This window comes from Pongo abelii, chromosome 15 (assembly GCF_028885655.2).
Source record: "Pongo abelii isolate AG06213 chromosome 15, NHGRI_mPonAbe1-v2.0_pri, whole genome shotgun sequence".
Lineage (NCBI taxonomy): Eukaryota > Metazoa > Chordata > Mammalia > Primates > Hominidae > Pongo > Pongo abelii.
The window spans coordinates 55,674,578-55,690,721 of NC_072000.2; the positions used below are offsets into that span (position 1 = coordinate 55,674,578).

Consider the following 16,144-nt stretch of genomic DNA (forward strand, 5'->3'; position numbering starts at 1 on the left):
ACACATAGTTCCATCTATTAAATACATTTCTACTAAACCACTTAAAAATAAAATTTAGCAAATTATTTAAGTAATGATAATTTTCCATGGTAAGAGCTAATATCCACTAACTTCTGGTTAAATTTTGGAGTTTATACTTTATTAACATAACTTTCCTTTTTTTTTTCTTTTTTGACAGAGTCTTGCTCTGTCGCCTAGGCTGGAGTACACTGGCATGATCTCAGCTCACTGCAACCTCCACCTCCCGGGTTCAAGCAATTCTCATGCCTCAGCCTCCCAAGTAGCTGGGATTATAGGCGATGCCACCACACCCAGCTAATTTTTTGTATTTATTTATTTATTTAGTAGAGAGGGGGTTTCCCTATGTTGGCCAGGCTGGTCTTGAACTCCTGTCATCAAGTGATCCATTTGCCTTAGCCTCCCAAAGTGCTGGGATTGCAGGTGTGAGCCACCATGCCCTGCCTATTCTCCTCCTTTAAGACTTAATTTTTGTTCAATAAATTGATTCTTCATTGCTATTAACTTAAGTGAAAAGCTTGGGTTTCCAACTTTTTTCTTTTGGGTCTTCACTATTGTTTAATTGGGATTAAGATAAATCTTATCCTACCTCTGTTGAGAAAGAGTCTCCTATTTACCTTTCCCCTCAAAATCTCTACATACTAAAAAAGAAGGTGATCTAGGACGAGATAAAATGTGTACTGAACGTCTTGGGGCTGTGGGAAGATCCAAATAAAGTTAGGGGAAGGGTGGAGGCAGAAACTGAGTCCAAATATCTCACTCTCTAGGTCCCAAAGACATGATCCTTCACCTCCAGCAATTTTTCAATAGATGCTTGGCAGGCTCAGCCAGCATCCCCCAGATACTAACTGCCCTGACTCACAGGGCACCTCAATGTTCCAGTCAAGTTCACCCTTTCGATCAGTGGCTTTCACGTCGGGGCAGCAATTGTTTGTTGTGAGGTTCTGTCCCCTGTGTTGTAGGACGTTGAGCAGCATCCCTAGCCTCTACTTGCTAGAAGCCTACAGTAGCACTGTCCATCCTCCCCGCTTCCCCCATAAAGCTGTGACACCAGAAATACCTCCAGACATTGCCAAACGTTCTCTTAGGGGCAAAATCACCCTCTATTCAAGGACCACTAAAAGTGACAAAATATGGCTTTGAAGGTTCCCTTGTCTCACGATTATCTCCCACCTTACAGATGCCAAAATTTATTAATAAGGCCACGTACCTTTTGTTTCACAATCATAGACTAAAAGGCTTAAACTGTAGGTACTAGTTTGAGGTAATTTTGGTGGGATTTCAGTGAAAGTACAACTAGTCAGTCATTAATGGCAAAGGGTTGGTTTTCAGAACCTTTCTGGGTCTGCTCAGAAGGGAACACAGTGAGACAGAGAGGGTTTTCGACATCTGAAGTGGGCTACTTTTTAGAAAAAGGAGGCCAGAGGCTGGGTGTGCTGGCTCACGCTTGTAATCCCAGCACTTTGGGAGGCCAAGGTGGGGGCATCACCTGAGGTCAGGAGTTTGAGACCAGCTTGGCCAATATGGTGAAACCCTGTCTCTACCAATAATAGAAAAATTAGCCAGACATGGCAGAGCACACCTGTAATGCCAGCTACTTGGGAGACTGAGGCAGAATTGCTTGAACCCGGAGGTGGAGGTTGTAGTGAGCTGAGATCGCGCCATTACCCTCCATCCTGGGCGACAAGAGAGAAATTCCATCTCCTAAATAAATAAATAAATAAATAAATAAATAATAAAAAGGCTAGAGACTAAGAACAAACTTCCAAACCTTGATTACTTTACCTGGAATTATTTGTCCCTCTGTCAAACATGTTCCTGGTGCCTTGTCAGGTGTGGTGCTAGATGTAGTATGAAATATATAGTCACTTCAGCATTTCTGTAGGAGGAAGAGGGCCTAGCACATGGTGAGATGTTAAATATTTTAGAGGAATAATTTGAATGTAAAGCTCCAAGACTAGAGATTAGGTTTTGTTTACCTGTGTCCCTAAGACCTAGTACACAATAATACTTAAATAAGTATCTGCTAAATTAATCAACAAATCAATGATGGAGAAAGCCCTAAGAGAGCCAGGGGAGCAGGGGATACAGAGCTTTGGTAGGAGGGGATTAACTGAGAAGAGTCAGGAGAGAATGGCCTAGGAGAAAGACATGGAAAAATCTGTAGGTGGAAAGGACTGAAGCTCTAGGGAGAAAATGCCTGACCAAGTCTGTACCAGAAGCAAGGCAGGTTAGGGACAAAGGGCATGAGCTTAGAGTCAGATTTCCTGGGTTCAGATCCAGGCATCACTACTTATTTTCTTTAAGAACTTGGGCATCTGTAAACCAGGGATAATAATATCTTCCTCAAAGGGCTGTTGTGAAGATTCAACAAGGTAATACATATAAACCTCACAGATCAGTGACCAGCAAGAGTAAGGCTCGGTTGACCATTGAGAGTGGCAGGATTTCAGAGTGGGATGAGGAACCTGTGGAGAGCCATAAACATGTGAACAGTCACTGTGTGATGAAAAGGAAGAAAGCCAGGCGGGGATGAATAAAAAGTTGACCCAACAGCTATGAGTGTTTCACTGACCAAACTGTTGTCTTGGTGATGTGACTAATCAACTCATTTATTCAATTTTCTTTAGGCTTCTTCAGTGTCTTTAAAGCAAAATGTAAGAAAACAGATGATTGAGTTGACCTGAATTTTGGGATTGTTAAGAAAGCTGGATTAGAAGGTCAAAGGGATTGGGACATGAGACTGCTCAGGGATTAAACTGAAAAGGAAAGAAGTCAAGCCAAAAAATGGCTAATAAACTGAAAGAACAGGGAGGGGTTTGGGGACTCAAAGTCTAAGGGGAGATGGTAGACAATGGCAGATGTGGTGGACAGAGTAGTTTCCAGTCCAAAGGTTCAGAGATGGAGCAGCTCCAGGAAACACAAGGTCCAGTTAAACCTTCCATGGAGGTGGCGGAGGCTGAGCAAGTGGAGGCAAGGCCACACATTTTTCCTTGTTCAACTCAAACTATTCTGTTCCCAAGCATATCTTATCAAAATGTTTTGTGAGCAAAGAATTCAACAATAACCACTCTAGTAAAATCCTGCTAGTAAACTTCTTAATATCTTGAAAAGCTGGAGGATGTATATTTAAGTATATTTAAGTATAGTTTCTCTTTAGTTGAATGACTTATTACCAAATTAATAATTACACTTTTAGTTATTCAATCAACATCACAGAACATCAAAAATAGGTAATCCTTCCCAAATTTGAATTAGATCCACTGATATCAATGCAGGGGGAAGGCTAAAAATAGAAATAAAATATACAATAAGGAACATCAATAGAATATTAATTATACCATATATTGACACTTGAAAAAAATAAACATTACGTGAACTGAGTGATATAAGGTGTCCCATTCAAATCAACCAAGTCTTCTTAAGGGATAGATCATTTTTCATCAATACCTGAGATATCTGGCCAAGAAGCTTCTCAAAAAACGTTAATCCTTTTCTGTTCTCATCTCAGTGCATCTCAGTTTTCTCTGCCTCACCCTTCACACGCTCACAAACACACTCTCTGTCTCTCTCTCTCTCTCTCTCTCCCCCCCATCTCTACGTGTAATTTATGGGATTCATTCATTCAACAAATATGTGTCAGATACTGTTCTAGATGAATGGGGCCATAGCAGTTAGAGAGATTTTAGATCTGTGCTCACGTGAAGCTTAAATTCTAAAAGGAGAGACAGTTAACATATTCATAAATCAGATAGTAAAATGTGCTATAAAAAATAAGTGATGTGCTAATACTTCACATTGATTTATATATTGTCTGTATTGTACATAAAACTATCATATATTAATGTGTCTCCTCATTATCCTTTAAATTGGGGTATAAATGTGACAAAATGATCCAATATGGACTATTTGCAGAACAGAAAATCACTAATAATGCTGATTCTGTTTTTCTGCTCAAGAAATCACATGGAATGTATGGCTTAATTATATAGGAATAACAAATATATAAAAATGTTTTTACAAGACAGCGTATTTCCCCATCCCCAGTCTTCCTTTCGAAGCTAAATCTAGTTAAGAGTGCTATTGGCCAGTACTTTCTTTTCTCCATACATGTTAAAAGTAAACATCTGAATCTGGGGTCCTTTGAGACCAATCTTCCAATCCATAATTTCTAATTCAATCTCCATGGTCTAATTAGCAGTGTTCTTTCCTTGAAGAACTAAAGTATAAGAAGTCCGTTTAGGCTAATAGAATAATTTATTAGACTACCTTTGAAAAAGAAAAATCTAACCATTACCTTGCCTGTAGAAAACTTTCTTAAGATTTTCTGGCATTTGGTTTCATAGCCAAGCCAAACCAAAATGAATGCAGATTTTGTTTCCAACCTAGAATCAGGTGAGAGGAGAAACAGGGATCTAATGTCGGGTGTTTCAAGGTACTGTCTTCCTTTCATCCAACCAGTTAGTATAGCTAGCACATCAGCACCTTGTTTTATAAGCAAATCCCAACCACCATGGACAGGTAGGGTGTCCCTTGGAGGCTGCACCAAGTCCTTTAGCCTCAGTGAACTTCCCATGAAATTCCAGAGCTAGGAGAGCCTTTTCTTCTTCTTCTTCTTGAGACCGTGTCTTACTCTGTCACTCAGATTGAGTGCAGTGGCATGATCACAGCTCACTGCAGCCTTGACCTCCCAGGCTCAAGTGAACCTCCACCTCAAGTGAACCTCCTGAGGAGTAGCTGGGACCGTAGGTACAAGCCACTCCGCCCAGCTAATTTTTAATTTTTTTTTTTTTTAATAGAGATAGGGTTTCACTATGTTATCCAGGCTGGTCTCGAACTCCTGGGCTCAAGCGATCCACCTGCCTTGGCCTCCCAAAGTGCTGAGATTACAGGCAGGAGCCACCACATTCGGCTTAGGATATCTCATTTGTACTTTTACTCATGATTCTTTCTCAAGCAATCAAAAACAAGTTCAAAGGCACATTTGTTATGCTTATAACCTACCCAGGGTAACTAAATTAAAACAGAATGGACAGGTTTCATAAATTCTCTTTGCCAGTGGAACTTTTGTTGGTATTCTCAAGAAAGCCAGCATTGGCCAGGCTGCACATGCGTATTCTGAAAGACAGATGTTCACCCCTCCCACTGTTCCAGTTCAGTATGTCTTAGGCACACACTGATATCACAAAACACTGAAGAGAGGCCGGGTGCAGTGGCTCAAGCCTGTAATCCCAGCACTTTGGGAGGCCCAGGCAGGTGGATCATGAGGTCAGGAGATCGACACAATCCTGGCTAACACAGTGAAACCCCGTCTCTACTAAAAATACAGAAAATTTGCTGGGTGTGGTGGCACGCTCCTGTAGTCTCGGCTACTCGGGAGGCTGAGGCAGGAGAATTGCTTGAACCCAGGAGGCAGAGGTTGCAGTGAGCCGAGATCGCGCCACTGCACTCCAGCCTGGGCGACACAGCGAGACTCCATATCAAGAAAAAAAAAAAAAAAAAACCACTGAAGAGAACCTCAGTGGCCCAAGACCTCCATAATGCTATCACTAGTGTTTGAAAGGAATCCTCTGAGAATATTATCTCAGATAATCAGAGCGTGCCTGAGACATAAGTCAAAGAGTAACCAGTCTGTCACCAGATAGATTGCTGCTTCCTTTCTTCTCGCGTATCCTAATGGGAGTGGAGGGAATTGCCTCCCAACTCTGGGGTAGGCTTTTTTTCCCCCCCAGGTTTTCAGTGAGTAATCAAAGAATCAGAGCTGCAAAACTACTCTGGAACCTTTAAGACCCATTGTATAACACACAAACAGAATACATGAGTAAGTTTCATACTGTAGGGAATCCACCCTTTGTCCTGCCCTTCTGCTCGACATTTTTCTGTGCTAGAGCTCTTCTATCTTCAGTCTTCTGTATAAGGTAAAGTCTCATGCATAAGGCAGCAATCCCATGTTTATACATTATTCCTCAACTATATTTTAGTTAGTAGCAGTATCCCTTAACCTAGCACTGCCTTGCCGCTATGCCTTTCAACTCCAAGACGCCAGTGCCATACTCTACGATGGGCCCTCTCTCTACATTGTGCAACACCTTCCCAAGAGCAAGGGGCAGGGTCTGGCCCTTCCAGCCTTATCAAACCTTTCTTCTTACATCTGGAGTATTCTAGTATTCAAGCCCTCAAGGAATGGGAATGTGATGTTTGTGGTGAAACTAAAGCCACAATAGAATGGAAACAATACATCCCTGGTAAACTGTATTAAAATGAAACTCTGACCCTGGATAATCAAGTTATTCTACTTTTACGTATTTTTTTTTCAAAATTTGATGATCAGGAGAATAGAATTTAATGAATTTAATTTTTTCAACTCTGTATTTCTATAAATTGTGTAAAAGTAAATCTTACTGAGTTAGATTGCCACATAAAATTAAGCCCTGTGCTACGCTGCCTCTGAAAAATAATTAAGCGTATTCCTGGTTAGGGGCTCCTGGTATATGGTAATTAGACAGCTGGATTAAATGAATGATAATCAATTTTCCTGACTTTTCTTAAGCATTAAAGTCTCTTTGGGTACTTTATTTTACTAGCTAAGAATAATAAAAAGAGCATTTTAAATGTTAGGCAGTGAAAATCAGGACTATATCACTAAACTATTTAAGTTTCCATGTGAGATTATTTTCTTTCATTAGCTGCAGGGACATCTAAAACCTTGAAGTAGGACTTAATTAAATTAATTTTGTTTGTTTAAAGTACTTTTTGTTTTGCTTTTAAAATGAATCTCAGTAATTACCAAAAAGAAAAATGAACTTAATTTCTTTATTATGACCTTCAGCCAGAATGATGAACGGTATTTAATTCTGGAAAAGTATTCTTTAAAAGCCAGTGACTTCTCTCTTAGACTAGAATTTACATATCAGCATCAAAACATACTCTGAATCCTGGATAGCCCTGAATTATTATTATTATTGTTAATTTATTTATTTATTGAGATGGAGTTTTGCTCTTGTTGCCTTGGCTGGAGTGCAATGGTGCGATCTTAGCTCACTGCAACCTCCGCCTCCCAGGTTCAAGCGATTTTCCTGCCTCAGCCTCCTGAGTAGCTGGGATCACAGGCATGCGCCACCATGCCTGGCTAATTTTGTATTTTTAGTAGAGATGGAGTTTCTCCATGTTGGTCAGGCTGGTCTCGAACTCCTGACCTCAGGTGATCTGCCCACCTCTGCCTCCCAAAGTGCTGGGATTACAGGCATGAGCCACCGCGCCCAGCCAATAAGCCTGAATTATATAAAAGATAAAAATAATTTTTTTTTCTTCTAATATGCTAATCTTAATTGTCAACATACTATCCTGGTGTCTAGAAAATACCTGTAAAGGAATGTGAATTACAGCAGTTCTTATCTCATTTTCTATATTAGTGTGTTCTTTACACCAAAATGTACAAATACCACCAACCAAAGTTTACACCTCTCAAAATAAGGCTATGGCCATCATGCTTTAAAAGCATGGCTCTGTGTGCTTGTTCACTCTGTGTCCTCTGCCATATACCTACACTTAAAATAACCTGGGGATATTTAAAACATTCCAAAGCCCAAGCCATACCACAGACCAATTAAATTATATGCCTGAGACACAGGCATCAATAGTTTTTGAAAGTTTCTAGGTAATTCCAACGTGCTTGCAAGTTTGAGAGCACTGTCTCAACCAGCTTGTTCTCAGGCAAACTTCTGTTTATCTTTCCCTTCTCAGTTCACAGGGGATGTTTGATGCTGTCCCTCCCTAGGCCTTCTCACTATTCCTCCGCGTATCTCTACCATAGCATGCACTAACTATGTTCTGTTAACTTACATGTCTGTTCCCCTCATCTACTATAAGATTAAGGAGTATTTTTATTTTTGAATCTCTGAATCTAACCCTTTGCCTGGTGCATGGGAGAACCCAATAAATTCATAGAATGAATAACCTGTTCCTAAGAAAAACAAAAGCAGAAATGTAGAGTTGTGTTAATATTTAAATGCCATGGAAAAAGTAATTGCTTAGGATGTGTTTAGAATAATGTTTCCCTGGTGGGCAATGTCCCATATTTAGAAAAACATCTCATCATATTAGTGAAAATAAAACATCCCAACATTAAGAAGAAACATTAAATATAACTTTGAATTATTACCCACACAGTTGCATTCTTTATTGTAATAAGCACAGAAAAACGTTTTCGGTGATAAGAAATATCTAAAACACATCCTTTCTCAGCTCCCCTTCTGTCTTTACTAGATTATGTATTACTTTCCAAATCAGTCCTTTCAGAATTCGATGATGTTACAGGAGTTTACATAACTGATTTTAAGAGTTTAAAATACTTAGTTTACAAAATATTTTAACTAAGAGTCTCTGTTTAATGTGGGATTTATACTGTTAATATTATCACTATGATTCAGAAAATATTCACATAGTGAATTTTCCTACAATATAATTCTGGACAGTAAGCCCATTCTTAAACACGCTTTTTTTTTTTTTTTAAACTGTTCAAAATATTTTGCTCTTTGTTTTACCTAATTATATTTGCAGCAATGTTTCACAGTCTACCAATATGTTGTTGTTTATCTGTTAGATTTTGATTCATGAAACCTGAAAATAAATCAGATTTAGGAACTGTTTTCCAAGATAGTGATATATTATTAATTTATCTAATTTATCTTTACACATGAAATGCCGGATTATCTCAGTAGGTACCAAATTAAGACCTTTCCAAGTAGTATTCAATGCACTCATTCTGATGCATATAAAAGACAAAAATGAGAAAAAAAGTGCAATCCTCTACCTTTAAATGCCTACACTGTCCTCAACTATTGTTATCCAATTTTTAATTTTAGTACATTAAGTACAACTACTTTTTTTTTTCTTTTTCAGACAGGGTCTCACTCTGTCACCCAGGCTGGAGTCCCGTGGTGTAATCATATTTCACTGTGGCCTCAACCTCCTAGGCCCAAGCCATCCTCCCACCTCAGCCTCCTGAGTAGCTGGGGCTACAGGCATGGGCCACCATGCCCGGAAAATTTATTTATTTTTTATTTTTAGTAGAAACAAGGTCTGGCTATGATGCCCAGGCTGTCTTGAACTCCTGGCCTCAAATGATCCTGTCACCTCGGCCTCCCAAAGTGCTGGAGTACCACTAATTTAAAAGGCAGTCATTGAAACATATTTCTTGTTCTCTTTTCCATAATGGAGTTATGACTTTAAATCATAAGTACAGTATCCTTAGAAACTGCCCAGCTTTATCAGAAATAAGTTCTGAACGTATTGTCAATTGTGAAAAGACAAAAGATCACAGTTCCTAATATTCAGTTCTAATGGCATGGTTCCCAAAATGTAAAAGCTGTGTCTGAGACAATTATTTCAAGAGAGCTTCAGCTGTAAATGAACACAAAACTGAATTCCTTTGCCATGCAAACAAGAGGCATACTTTCAACCAGTAACAGCTGGCTTCATATATTCATCTTTGGTTGAAAAGAGCAGGGCAGTTTTAAAGTTGACTTCTGAGAGCATCAGATTTTGGATAGTGTCCTTTCTCAGGTCCTGTTTCCTTGTCTCCTCATCCTATTTTCAAAGCCAGACACATAAACCCCGCACTCCTTTAGCGAAGGGCTCAGTGAGGGCGTTTTTGCCACCCGTGGCCAGGGGTCATTGGGTCAGCCAAGTCAGAGGAAGCCTAGAAAGGCAGAAGCCCAGGAGGTTGACGCCCTGCGGGACTAGGGGCCAGGCGCTGGGTGTCTCTCCTTTCATGTGCGGTCCCCAGCAGCAGGTCCTGGTGGGCGCAGAATGACTGGAGAGGTGTGGCTCACCCCCTCCCCAGACCCCGAGGTGGCAATGAAACCTCCAGCTCCTGGCTTGATTCTTTGTGCTATAAAAAATCTTCCACTGGCCCTTTGCATCTCTCGCCCTCCATCCCCCAAAGCCACTATCGGGAGGGGACAAAAATAATTTCTGAGGGGCCACGGGCACTAAAACCACAGCAGACAGAGGCTGTGTCTACCTGAGGAACTGGAGAGGTAGAGTTTGCGGGGGAGGCTGGGCCTCCTCGGCGGCGCCCCCTCCATCCAGCGTGAAACCCACGGGGCGCGGCGTCTCGAGTGGCGGGCGGGCAGGTGGCTGCGGGATTCACGAAGCCTCCTCCGCCGGGGACCGCCTTCTCTCGGAGTGGCCTCCCCTCCGGCGTTCCGCTTTAGTAAGGCTACACTCAGGCCAAACAGCCGCCCCCGGCCAGCCCGACCGGGCTCTGGAGGGAGCGCCCCGAGGGAGTCCAGCCGGCGGCGGAGAGGGCCACTCGGCCAGAAGGTAGGGAGCTGCTGGCGTCCCCACGCACCTCCGTCTCCACAGCAGGGGGAAAGGCCCTGATCGCCGTGGTCCACACCACCGCGTCCACCTGAGGCTCGCCTCGCTTCCTGGGTCCCCAGAGGGGTGGCTTACTCCGCTTTCTCCTGCCCCCAAGTGGCCGCACCCCTCCGCGGGACGCTTGGTTGGGTCCAGGGCGGGGCGGGCGGGCGCTCCCCGTACTACCGCCAGCTCCGCTCGCAGCTCCCTCGGCTCGGTTGCCGCCGCGGCCAGTTGGGGCGGGTCGGGGGCGGGGTCTCAGGGGGCGGGGATTCGGGGGGCGGGTCGGGTCGGGTCGGGAGGCGTGGGCGGGGGGCGGGGCGGACGCGGAGCGCTCCTCTGGCTGGCGGGGCCAAGGGGCTGAGAGGAGCGGGGCAGGCTCGGTGCCGGCAGGAAGACTCAGAGGGCTGACCAGAGAGCCCAACGCCTGGTGCTCAAGACTTTCTCCGAGGTATGAACAAGAACCAGGCGTCTGGGCCCTTTCCGCTCGCCCCATCGCTCAGCCGCCGCGCCCCGGACGCCCGCTGTGCCCCCTGCCGGCGGGGCGGCGGCGGGACTGGGTTTCGGGAGGGTTTCTGGAAGTCGCGAGTCCCAGCGAAGGCAGTGCGCCGCTCTCCGCCTCTTTCTTCGCCTTCTTCTCGCTGCCTTAGCTCTGGGTGTCGGGCACCGGCGGTAAGGTCGCTTCTCCGTGAGTCGGAGCTCGCCCACTCCGGGACGGGCGGACGAGGCCCTAGGGCAGCCGAGCCCGGCAGCGGGGGAGGCGTGGAGCTCGGGGCCGCTTCAGCGGCGGGGGCGGGAGGCTGGTCCCGGCTGCAGACTGCGCGCCTGGGCTCCGTGCGCCGTGCCTGGTCCTCTGCATCGCGGAGGTCCCCGGATCACAGGGCTCCCTGGCGGGCCCCGGCACCAAGGTCTGTGTCGCTGTGGCTGGGCGCCGGGACTAGCACCCGAGTCCCGCGCTCCCGGGGGCTGCGCCGTGCCGCCTGTTGTGCGCGCGCAGAGGCCGGACAGCCCGGCTGCGGGAAGGGACCCGAGCGCAGGGTCTGCCCCGCGTCCCGGAAAGTGCTAGTCTGCGGAGCCGGAGGTTGAGCTGGGGCAGATCCGCGCCAGACGCGGGCCTGGGTGAGATACGAGTTGGGGGCGCGGCCTGCAGAATTTGGGTTTCTGGAGGAGCTTGCGGCGCGCTGGCGGAGCCCCAGGCGAACCAGGACCACCGGATTCGGCTCCGGGAGGGCCAGGCACTGTCAGGTATGGACAGCTGGGGTCCACCCGTGTAAGTGTAAAGTCTACAGAGATTAAAACAACACCTCGAGTCCTGGGACAGCATAACCTAATGGTGCGGACGTTTTCTTAAAGGCACGAATAGATGGGAAAATGTCAAAATAAGCATATTTTAAAGTTGAAAGCTGGCGGATTTTCAGGCCGTGCAGTTGTGTAGCTAGTGTCCAAAGAAATATTAGCTCGTTTTCCCCCTTAACACCTTTTCATTTTTATTTTTTTAAGCAAAATCTGTTTTGCCAGTATTTCCCTCAGGAGCTGTGCATTGCTCACAGCAGGGAAGGAAAACTTCAGCAAGCGTTCTCAGGTTGCTTCTGACTTCCAGACTCTGCTCTCCAGCATTTCTGAATGTGGAGAAGAAGTATCTCTTGCTGGATTTTCCGAGTATGATTCCCTTCTGTTCTTCTCTGCGACCGGGCAATGTTTGTTTATTGGTTTTATAAGCATCTATTTAAATTTAGTTTTTGCACGAAATACTCCCTCTTGCCACAGGGTGTAGTTTGGGGTTTAGAAAATGCTGTTGGAGAAAGCTGCTAGTGGCTTCATTTTCCAAGAATGTAAGTCATTTCCTTTCTGTGATTTCAGGGAGTTGATATTTCACAGCATCAAAACTTTGTGGGGAAAATTTTCCGTAATACATATGTCATTAAAAAGGTTTGTGACTTTTGGGTTTCCTTCTTAGAGCAGTGCATGAATTTAGGTTCAGCAGCGTTAAAGGATGAGAAGTTTTTTTTTAGAATTTAGAGCATTATGAGACTATTGTAGAAATTTTAACAACCAGGACCTACAAGTGGCCTGCAGGATGGAGAGTGGGGGAGGGGAGAAGACCAGAAGAGAGGCAGGAAAACAGATGCCTTTGCTGATATCCTTTGTAGTATAAAACTTAACAGCACCACAGCACCTAATCATTTTCTCAGGTGTGGCTTTGAGAAATAAACGTTTTATGTTAAAAATGAAAATACTTCACAATATGAGACAGCTGGCATTTGAATACTTTTCCCAGTATGTTTGTAAACATTTTGGATTCATATTTCATATTAAAATGGACATTTAGTAGGATTATTAGATGAAAAGGGTCCCCCAGGGGATATCTAATATCAAATTATCTGCAGGACATCTTCTCCAGAAAGCAGACTGACTGTAATATGAACTAATTTTCCCCCTTTGAGTTGCTTGCAAGAATCTCTGAGATCTGACACTGATGGGCTACAGTAATCAGCAGTTCTTGCAGTACTCAAGACATTTTAAGGGGCAGGAAATCTTTCCTATTTCCAGTATCTCCTTTCTGGGGGCAACAAGGGTAAGCTGCTAGTTTTAAGTACATAATTTGAACTTACAGATTTAAGATGCTCCTGGCTGTACAGGAAAACGCCTGAAAACAGCATGGGCCTGGATGAAGACGCTGCTTTTGAAAGCAAAATGCCAGTGTGCTAGGTAGCAGTTTTTAGTTACAAATTCTTAAAAAAAATCGTTACTCAACTAGGTTAGCTGAATTGGGGGGGTCTTTTTTCTAGTTTTTGGATTTTGTTTCCACATTTAACTATACTTATAAAGCTTTTGGCTTTCTGAACTTATGATGTAATAGACTGCGTAGCCTTTTGTGGCAGATGCTTGGAATGAAAGTTTCAAACATAATTGTTTTTGACTCAGCTGTCAGGTTCAGAGTTGAGTGTAAATGAGTCCTGTCTCACAACTAACTTTTTTGATAAAGGAAATCTTTGTAGTTTTTGATTTGGATGTTGCACATTTTGATTTCTAAAGTTGTGGGTTTTTTTTTTTTTTAAGAAAAATAAAACCTGCAAACAATTATTTTTTTACATGAAAGCCAGTACCAAGAAAAGATTAATTCAGTCCAGATGTAAAAATGTATGTGAATTTTAGATTTGGATGATCTCAACAAGTTTTCCCTTTTGTGGATGGGACTGCCTGGATCCCAGATGGCATTCACAAATTATCCCTTAGGTAGTTTTCTGAGTTGAGAACGAAATTTCTTGGGCTTTCCCTAAAATCATTTTAATATTAAGTCTTCTAAAGGATAGAAAGTTTTTTGCATTTGTACATTTTTGCATTTTTCTGTTCATTAATACAAACCTCATAAATGCCCTAGTTTGGTAGATGAAGCATATTTCTTTCATAAGTGGGAAAACAGGAGGTATTCAGTTTGTGTATCCTTGTGGGTAAAGCATAGAAACTTTGGCTTTCATTTTTGCAATTTCAACTTTCTTCTTTTAAAGTAAGAAAAAAAAGTTTTAAGTGTGTTTACAGTCCTCAATAGAATCCTACTGTAACACAGTTTGTGGATTCAGGTATAGCAACTGGTCCTTGTTTGATGATCCCTTACCTCCTCCCCACCCCCAACAAGGAACAACAAACACAGTTTATTAAAAAGTCAGTATGTTTTTAAACGTGTACTCCCAGTACTAGAGTTATAAAGGCTGTTTGTTGCACACATTAAAATTATGTATTTTTAGAAAGTCTTTGTATGATTATATCATTACACATTTTGGGAGTGTGTTTATGTCGTGATTGTGTATAAAACAATAGAGAGTTAGGAGAGTGGAATGGGAAAGATTTAGTGAAGGAGTTTTATGAGTAGTGAAATTTCAGTTATAATGTATGTTCCCCAAAACCCAAACAGGAAAAATGTTATCGTTGGTCTCTGTGGTTAAACTTTGGTACAGAGGGTAGTTGAGAGGGCTTTCTGAATTGCACATTATCCTGAGGAAGAGGCTTTGGGGGCCTTTAAAAATAAGTAGAAACAATTTAAAGGGATAATTTTAGAGGAACGAGGAAGTGGAATACTGGACATTGAATTGCAAGGAAAACTTAAAGTTAGAAGGATAAGTATTTAAAACAAGGCTGAAGTAGAGAGAACTTACTGTTTAGAAGTGTAGATTAAAGAATAAGGTATTTTTAGCTGAGAAAAAAGGATTAGAATGATTAGAATTAAGGTGCCCTATAAGGTCTGTATACAACTTGAAATAGGACTGCTAATTGATAGTTATCCTGGAAACTTTGCCTGTCTTCGTGTTGAATCACTAGTTTGGTGTTAAATAATGTGCAGGGACTGTATGCTTATAACTGTATCCCGTACACTCCAAAAGCCACTTCCCATTTCAAAGACTGGAAACATTTTTTGTTTAAGTGCTAATGATTCCACAAATATTTAATTAGTCCCCCAACATTTGAGGAAACTACTAATGTCTACTTCCCATGCTGTGGGACCAGAGGGGGCTCTACAGCAGTAATGGCTGAAGTTATTATGAAGTTTTAGGTAAAAACAAGCAATCTGTGCTTCTCATTACTTTATTCGATTTAGTGATGTAATTACTTCTGATGCAAGTCTGTGTACGATCACTTTTTATATATATCAAATGGAACAGAGCAGTCATGCAGTATATATACCATATTGATCAAAGACGAATCACAGAACACTGAGAAGGGGAAAGAAATCATTGATCTCTCAGCTGATTATATTACTTGAAGTCAAGAAGAGAAAAATGTGCTGAAACAAATTCACAGATGAACCAAATACAGTCCCAAGGAGAAGGCAGTGTTTTCCTGGAGCTTCCTTGGAGTTGTCTGTAGCATAGCATTTTCTTTTCTTTTGTTTTTTTTGAGACGGAGTCTTGCCCTGTCGCCCAGGCTGGAGTGCAATGGCCTGATCTCAGCTCACTGCAACCTCCACCTCCCGGGTTCAAATGATTCTCCTGCTTCAGCCTCCCCAGTAGCTGGGATTATAGGTGCCCGCCACCACGCCCATCTGATTTTTGTATTTTTAGTAGAGGTGGGGTTTCACCATGTTGGCCAGGCTGGTCTCAAACTCCTGACCTCGTGATCTGCCCGCCTCGGCCTCCCAAAGTGCTGAGATCACAGGCTTGAGCCACCGCGCCCGGCTAGCATGGTATTTTCTTGAATGTCTTTCCCCACCTGTATGGCCTTAACTTAGCAGAGTTAAATTGATACATCAAGAAACTAGGTAGAGATTTGGTCATTATCCAGGTCATTGCATTAATGTGCTGATAATTGGGATAATTCTGACCAAAAATATCTATTTAGACTCTCAGTATTCCAAATGGATCCTCTTGGGGGTGTTTTCAGATGTTTTCCAACAACATTACCTTTGTACATGTTTTATACAACTTTCAGCAATAATGTTTTACTGGTATATGAAGACAGAGGGAAAAACAATATTTTGAATTAATTTATAGCCACAGTTTCATGTGAGGGAGGAAATCATTTTAAAAAATTAAGCAATTTCTTGATGCATATTTTAGGAAATATAATGAAGTTTCTCACTTAGCTTTTCAGATTATTTTTCTCTCTGATTGGGCTAAATAAAATGTAATTAATTTTCTCCCCACAGGTAGTAGCACTTGTGTGTACAGTTTCAGTAGATGACTTCTTTTTTTTTGGTCCCTGTAGCTTTATTTCTTTGAACATGTTACTGAATTATACACAACCAGACAAATGCACAGATCAGGAGTGT

At 42.6% G+C, this 16,144-nt stretch overlaps 1 protein-coding gene and 1 long non-coding RNA gene across 7 annotated transcripts in view; one reads left to right on the plus strand and one right to left on the minus strand.

Moving 5' to 3' along the window:
• Positions 1–10,606, minus strand: part of LOC134760082 (uncharacterized) — a 202,895-nt gene extending 192,289 nt beyond the window's left edge. For all 3 annotated transcript variants that reach the window (XR_010136978.1, XR_010136977.1, XR_010136979.1), the window contains exon 1: positions 1,804–10,606. This is a non-coding gene — a long non-coding RNA (uncharacterized LOC134760082). The remainder of the gene's footprint in view (positions 1–1,803) is intronic.
• Positions 10,607–10,677: 71 nt separating this feature from the next.
• Positions 10,678–16,144, plus strand: part of FRMD6 (FERM domain containing 6) — a 79,533-nt gene continuing 74,066 nt past the window's right edge. For 2 of the 4 annotated variants that reach the window (XM_002824737.5, XM_002824739.5), the window contains exon 1: positions 10,678–10,831. The gene's annotated coding sequence lies outside the window, so the exon portion shown is untranslated. Of the gene's footprint in view, positions 11,053–16,144 lie in introns of all 4 variants that reach the window. The other 2 variants (XM_063715576.1, XM_063715577.1) reach the window with 1 other exon arrangement.